This window comes from Corylus avellana, chromosome ca2, assembly GCF_901000735.1.
Source record: "Corylus avellana chromosome ca2, CavTom2PMs-1.0".
In the NCBI taxonomy this organism is placed as follows: Eukaryota; Viridiplantae; Streptophyta; class Magnoliopsida; order Fagales; family Betulaceae; genus Corylus; species Corylus avellana.
Window position 1 is genome coordinate 24,792,020 of NC_081542.1, and position 7,875 is coordinate 24,799,894.

Genomic DNA, 7,875 nt, shown 5'->3' on the forward strand with positions numbered 1-7,875 from the left:
GCACCATGTGTGCGATCGATCGCATTCGGCCAAGGATGTGCGTGGTGATTCTGTTACTGCGATCGATCGCACCTTGTAACAGAATGTTCAAAGCCAATATTCGATTACTGCAATCGAACGTACCCAAGGTGCGATCGATCGCAATAACAGAAAGGTTAAAATATATATATATTTTATTGCTGCCCAATAACATCTACTAAAATTGTGTATATATCAAGGTACGAAGAGATTCACAGTTGATGGGTATACGTAAAGAATTGCATGTGCAGCCAAATGGTGAAACTTATAGGATGCCACTTGCGAAGTACACCTTGACAAGAGATGAGAAGAAGAGTTTATGTGAGTGGTTGAAAGGTGTTAAATTTCCTGACGGGTATGCATCTAACATTGGTCGATGTGTGAACAAGCTTCCTAGTAAAATTTCGGGTATGAAAAGCCACGATTGTCATGTCTTCTTACAGCGCTTGCTTCCTGTTGCAATTCGAAATTTCTCTACGTCGGAAATACGAACAACATTGACCGAGTTCAGTACCTTTTTTACATAGTTATGTGCGCGGACGTTGAAACTTGATATCCTGAAACAAATGAAAGTCGACATTGTAATAATTTTATGCAAAATGGAAAAAATATTTCCGCCAGCTTTTTTTGATGTTATGATCCATCTAGCACTTCATTTACCTCGGGAGGCCGAGCTTGCCGGTCCCGTACAAAACCGTTGGATGTATCCGTTCGAAAGAGAACTTGGAAGATATAAGAAGTGCACGCGTAATAAAGCGCGTCCAGATGGGTGTATTGTCGAGTGTTACCTAGCTGAGGAGAGTTTGACCTTCTGTTCCAGGTATCTTCGGGGGATTGAGACAAGATGGAACCGTGAACGGAGAAATGTTGACGTTGATGTTGTAGAAATGAGCCAGCGCTTGGATGTGTTCTCCCGACGAGTTCGGCCGTTAAGAGCAGCTAAATTAGTAACACTGGATGCTAATGATTTTGGTAGGGCACGATGGTATGTGCTTACCAACTGTAACGAAACGGCCTTATATTTGGAGTAAGTTTAGTAATGGTCTTTGTGTTTTACCTGTTACGACATGTTATAATTGTAGGGTTGATGATCATTTACCAATACGTTTATTTTTCATGCAGTGAACATTATAATATGATCAAAAGAAAAGGCGACCGTGACATTGATAAAAAGCATGAGGCTAATTTCGAACGTTGGTTCCATAAACGTTTATACAATAGTGGGCGTACTGCAGACAATGACTCAAAACAATTATATGATCTTGCATGTGGGCCTGATCGTCATGTTAGATCGTATAGAGGTTGCATCGTGAATGGGGTTAGGTATCACACGAAAGAATGTGCAGAAACTCGTACTACCCAGAACAGTGGTGTTTCTGTTTCAGGTGAGGACGAAACCTCAATAACGGAGTATTATGGTGAGTTAAAAAATATTCTAGAGTTATGTTACCCTGGCCAAAATCTCGTGTACTTGTTTGAGTGCGATTGGTGGGACACTAGGAGTGCAACAGGAGTACGAATGGACCAAGGCTTCACGATTGTGAATACTTCTCGTAAATGGTGTGAATCCGACCCGTTCATCTTAGCATGTCAAGCTTCGCAAGTGTTTTACTTGGATGATCCCAAATTGGGTGGTAATTGGAAAGTGGTGCAGAAGTGGATCAATAGAGACATCTATGATATTCCAACAGTACAAAAGGGAGATAATACAGAAGATGACCAAAGACTCAGTGATGACGTATACCAGGAAGGTGAATGTGTTGGGGGTAATATGGTCTTTGTTGATAAAGCAAATGTTGAAGCCTCCACTCAATTACGTAGAGATGATGCGACAATAGCAATTGACGAATTATATATTCAACTTGATGCAAGCATGTTTGCCAACGATAACTTGCCGGACGAGGATCATGATACAAACTTTGATGAGGAAGAGGAGTTATGTAGCGACAACGATATAGACTCTGAACATAAAGAGGACTCTGAACACGAACAATCATCTTCAAGTAACAGTGATACAGATTCTGAATATGAATCTGATGATGAAATGTGTTGAACATAAGCTACATTTGGTGTAAGTACAAAGTGTATTAGCATATTTAATGAAGTTTATGCTCTCTCTCTCTCTCTCTCTATATATATATATATTGTGGTTTTTTTTTTTTACTAGCATGATTATTGAATGTTTGTCAAAAATATTGAACATGCTATATGGTTATAATTTGACTAATATAATTTTTATGGTTTTTGACTTGTTAGCAGATTGATCATAACAATGATAACAACCAGACGCAAACGTGTTCCAGCAGCACGAGGCCGAGGCCAAGGTCAAGGTCGGGACCTTATTGATGAGCATGAGAGTCCGACTCTCAATTCTGGGTTTGGTGATACAGATATACAAGTGTCACCCTCGCCCCCCTCCTCCTCGAGTCAGTGGATGGGCATCATTCGCACGAGTCTAATAATCCTATTCACTCAATGGCAGGATTGGATTCACAGGGAGCCGCCCCTATTGCATCTTGTAAGTTCATGAATTATATGTTTATGAAATGTTATTTTTGTATTATTTTGGTTTGTTATAGACATTTGACAATATACTTTTTCAAATATAACTTAGTACGTTACTATGTTTTGCGTAACAGCTACCACGTCTGTCAGAAGTGTAAGGGGTAAGGCCAAGTGTAAGAAGTTGAGTGACCATGTACTTAAGAATGATCCCTTAGTGCTAAACATCCCAAATAGACACCGGACACCTGTAGGCGAGAATGTATCATGGTTTGCAAGCAAGATTGGGGAGATTATTCATAACATGTGCGAACTCCATCACAGTGAATGGAAAAAGGTCCCAGCTGAGGAAAATAGCAAGTTGTTATTTCATGTTCAGGTATGAATATCAATGTAATGTTTAATAATATGTTTCGTATGAAAAAATAATGTGACACATTTTTTACCATTGTTTTCTTATCTATTATGTATCAGTCAAACTTCGCACTGAATATGGAACGATACGAGCACATCAAAGCTGTTGAACATAAATTGGGTCGTGCATATGCTAGGCTTCGTTCGAACTTGTATAGGGACCATTATAAGAAATATTTTGACGGCATTGATAAAGACGATGATGAGGGGATTGCCAAGGCTAAGGCTATTGGGAGGGAAAACGTGCTAGGAAGGTATGGTCCTAAACAGTGGAACCTAATATGTGACTCATTTGATGACGGTAAATGGAAGGTAAATATATATTATTATACTGATTAGAAAATTCAGATTCATATAATTTGCATGCACTTGAAGACATTTTATGAATAATTGTGTTTTTTTTTTCTCCAAATTTCATAGAAAAAGTCTGAACGAAATATAAAAAGCAGAAGCAAATTGGAAACAAAGCACACAGCTGGGACTTGTTCATTTGTCAACGTCATTTACAAAAAGGTAAGTATCTCGTACCATAATTTAATGAAAGTAACATTATTTAGTGTAAACTTTGATTATATGTATTATGTGTAGGAACAAGAAACAAAAGTGAAGCCCAATCCTATTGAACTATATGAGGCTACCCATACAAGAAAAAAGGATAAACAGTTTGTGAACAACAAATGCAAAAGTCTATATGTAAGTAACTGTTTACGCTCCGATCATTAAGTTGATTAGTGAAGAACATGAATAGTAAACTTGCATGAAGTATATATTAAACTAAGGCCAACTATGACTTGTGCAGCTTCACATGCAAGAATTAACAACCAGTGAGGCCTTAGAGGAAGGCAATGTGGAGGGAACAAGTGTGGATGACCGAATGCAAGAAATAGTCACACAAGTACTAGGGGGCCGACGAGCTGGGCACGTTAGAGGAATGGGATGGGGTCTTATTCCTACCCCTTGAAGTACTTCATCTCAAGCGTTCACCTAAGAAGATACTCAAAGCGAGCTTCAACATACTAGAATCGAACTTCATCAGTACAGGGAGAATTTGCAAGCCAACGTTGAGGAAATGAACAAATTGAAAGCCACTGTTGAGTTCTTAATGTCACGTATTGGAGGGTTAGTGAAACTCTACCTATGCATTAATTTTACAAAAACACACATACTAAGTAATCGTTAAAAAGCTTATTGATCATTATATCAAATTTTATTCTTCTTAGGTCTGGAGGGAGCTTGCTTGGAGGTGCATCAAGTAAAGTCAACAATTGAGGAAGCTTTGGAATAACCATTTATTTAGGATGTACTTTTTGATAGCATCTATTTGGGATATATTTTTTGATACTATGTATTTGGATAGTTGTTGGTACTTTCTATTTGCTAATGTGTATTTGACTATTTGTTGATCGTGATCTGTTTGGTAATGTATATTTGTTGGTACTTTTTATTTGGTTTATATTATGTTAAGATATTCGCAAAATTTTTGGTTCAAGAACTTTTGAGTTAGTAAATCTCCCTTGACATGGTTATCAAAGTTAAAGAACTTTGAGTAAACAATGCAAGGAAGTAATAATATCTTTCTAAATTTTATTTTTAAGTGTATGCAGGATGACAAGAGTACAAGAAAGTTAAACCACCCAAGCAGGTTCTCGCTTTAATATATTTCATGAAGAAACACATTTTTAGTATCTCTTTCTCTATCATGTTGGGTTTCATTCTCATTGTCTTTGATATTATATATTGGTTCATTGTAGTAGATTACTCAAATTGCTTATGAGGATGAATTGGCAAGGAAGAGGATGCAGATAAGTACTTTATTTTGGGTTCTGGAATTTTGCTGCCCATGGATTGTAAAACATATATTTAATAGTTTTCTCCCTTAGCAAGTTTGGTTAATGGGGCAGTTCTCACATATTTTTTATGATTTTGATGAGGTTAGTCATTTTGAGTGACATTTCTTATTGCTGGGTATCGGTCGGTTAAGACCGGTTAATGGACTTATCGGTCGGTTAACCGATAAGCTATCGGTTAACCAAATCTTAACCGATTACCGACTGATAAGAAGTCTTAACCGAAAATTATCGGTCAAATCGGTAATCGGTTAACCGGTCGGTTAATCGGTCGGTTAAACCGGTTTGGGCTTTTTATTGGGCTTTTTTACTGATTGCTAATTGGGCCAAAAATTAATTTGAGAATTGCTAGATTGAGTTTTGTGGGCTTTTTATTAGGTTTTTTTTTTTTTTTTTCTTAGTTTATATTAATATAATAAACTCTTTCTCTTACTGGGAGCATCATCTAAGATTGCTTCATGAGCAGAAATGCAAAATCGGTTCTACTGTTCTAGCTTCTGGAAGCCCATTTCGTTCCAATGAACAAAATATGTCAACCAAAAAATCAAGCTTTATTTGATTCAAAATGGCAAAATTGAAATTCTTCATTGGAAGGAAATTCGACGTCGTTTTGGTTTTAACTTTTAATAATAAATATAAAATTTTAAAAAATTAAAAATTAAAATAACTTATCGGTCATATCGGTTAACCGATAAAAAAATTTTAACCGACCGATAAGCTTATCGGTATAAAATTTTTAACCGATTACCGACCGATAACTATCGGTTACGGTTAATATCGGTTCGGTTAAAGTCGGTAATCGGTAATCGGTTAATCTGCCCACCCCTAACGTTTCTTGTGGGCATTTAGATTAGTTTGATTATTTCATACATTAATTGATTCATCAAACAATGTTGTTGTGTACTTAAACATAAATGCAGTGTTTCTTATAGAGGTACTCTACGTGCATTTTACTTGCCCATGCATGGAGTTACGTTTCTTCGGATAAGTTTTCCTGTTGAATTCTTTCAGTGTTGGTTTCTTCATAGTGAACTTTTTTTTTTTTTTGTCTCAATCTTGTTATTAGGCGCACAGTGCTTATCATGGTGTTGGCATTGTGAAATTGATGGGCCGTAGCAATGGATATATAGCTATGCATGCATCCCTAGCTAGTGGACAAATTGACATATGTTTGATTCCTGAGGTACTTATTACTAGCAATTAATTGGATAGTTATCTTTGTGAGCTGTTACTGATTCTACTGATATGCACATCTAAGGTATCTTTTAATTTGCACGGGCCTCATGGTGTTTTGAGTCATCTGAAATACCTGATTGAGACAAAAGGTTCGGCTGTTATATGTGTCGCAGAGGGAGCAGGGCAGGTGAGTTACGTAAGGAATTCATATTTTCGCTTGTGGGTTGAATACTATTAATTGATCAGGTGATTTAAATAGTGCAGTCCTTTTTTTGGCTTCATGAAATACTATGAAAAACTGTCTGTGTTCATTTCATTGCATTGCATAGATCTTATAACTTCTTCATTATATTTTTTCCCAAGATGAAGAGTAAAATTCAGTATGTCGTTTTCTGATGCATAATTTTCTTCAGAAAACTAATGCTAAAGATGCGTGTGGGAACATTGTATTTGGAGATTTCGGTGTCCACATTCAACAAGAGGTTGTGGTTGTATTTTGACTAACTTCATGTGGTCTTGATCTCTCCATGACACTTGAGACAAGCTAAGTGGGTTGATAAATAATGAGCTGACTGAAAGTCTAATTTTTAACATCAGTTGATATGTGTTGCATGGATAAGAATGGACTGCAGTTTGGCCTTTTAGTTGTCATTTGTCAGAGTTACAAATATGCTATGTTCTTAAGCCTTCAAGATCTAAGCTCTATTAGTGACTCTTTTGCTAAGACTAGATATGGTCAGTTGACTTTTGATGTTATTTGCAGTGAACAAAACCAAGAGGTTCTTCACTTGAACTGGAAATCATTAGAAAACCTACTGATGCTGCAATCGATCGCACTTGGGGTGCGATCGATCGCCAAATTTCGAAAACCTACTGATGCTGCAATCGATCCCACCCAAGTGCGATCGATCTCCAAATTTTGAAAACTTACTGATGCTGCGATCGAGTGCGATTGATCAAAATGTCGAAAACATAATGATGTTGCGATCGATCGCACTCGAAGTGCGATCGATCGTAGATTTTTTTTTTTTTTTTTTGATTTTTTAGGACCATTAGGGTCCACTTTTGTGGACCGTAATGGTTCAACTATCAGTGTCCACTTTGATTTGGACACTGATAGTCAATTTTTTTTTAATTTTTTTTGGACCATTAGCGTCCACAGAGTGGATGCTAATAGTTGACTATCAGCGTCGACTAATTCTTTCGTTTACATCATCTTTAGAGTCAAAACATTGTGCCTTTTAGGGTCGATAAAGTGGATGCTAAAAGTGATCATTAGGATCGACTCGAAGTGGACGCTGATAGTTAATTTTTTTTAAAAAATTTTAGGACCATTAGGGTCCACTTTGTGGACGCTAATGGCTAACTATCAGCGTCCACTTTGGTTTGGACGCTGATAGTTATTTTTTTATTTTTTATTTTTAAGGACCATTAAGGTCCACTTTGTGGACGCTAATGGTTAAGTAAAAGTGGACGCTAATGGTTGACTATTATGGTCGACTTTCGCTTCCGTTTACATCATCTTTATGATCAAAACATTGTGACTTTTAGGGTCGATAAAGTGGACGCTAAAAGTAATCATTAGGGTCGGCAATAGCGTTGGCAATAGCGTCCACTTTAGGACCTTTAGGGTTGACTCAAAGTCGCCCTAAAGACCTAATTTCTTGTAGTGAGAGTAGCTTTTACTCAAATATCAAGGTGTTTGTAAGCTCATGTCTTAAGACTTCTTATGCAAATTTCTGCTCAAATTTTGTTGTTGGCAATACACAGAATTTTCCCCAAGAGCGAGATGTTAATTTTTTATTATTATTATGTCATCACAAAATAAGGTTACAATTTATGTACTGTTCCAGTTAATTTTTCATCTCAACAAAATGTTTATTTTGTTCCCAATTTTTTTTGACTTGAAACCATAAAA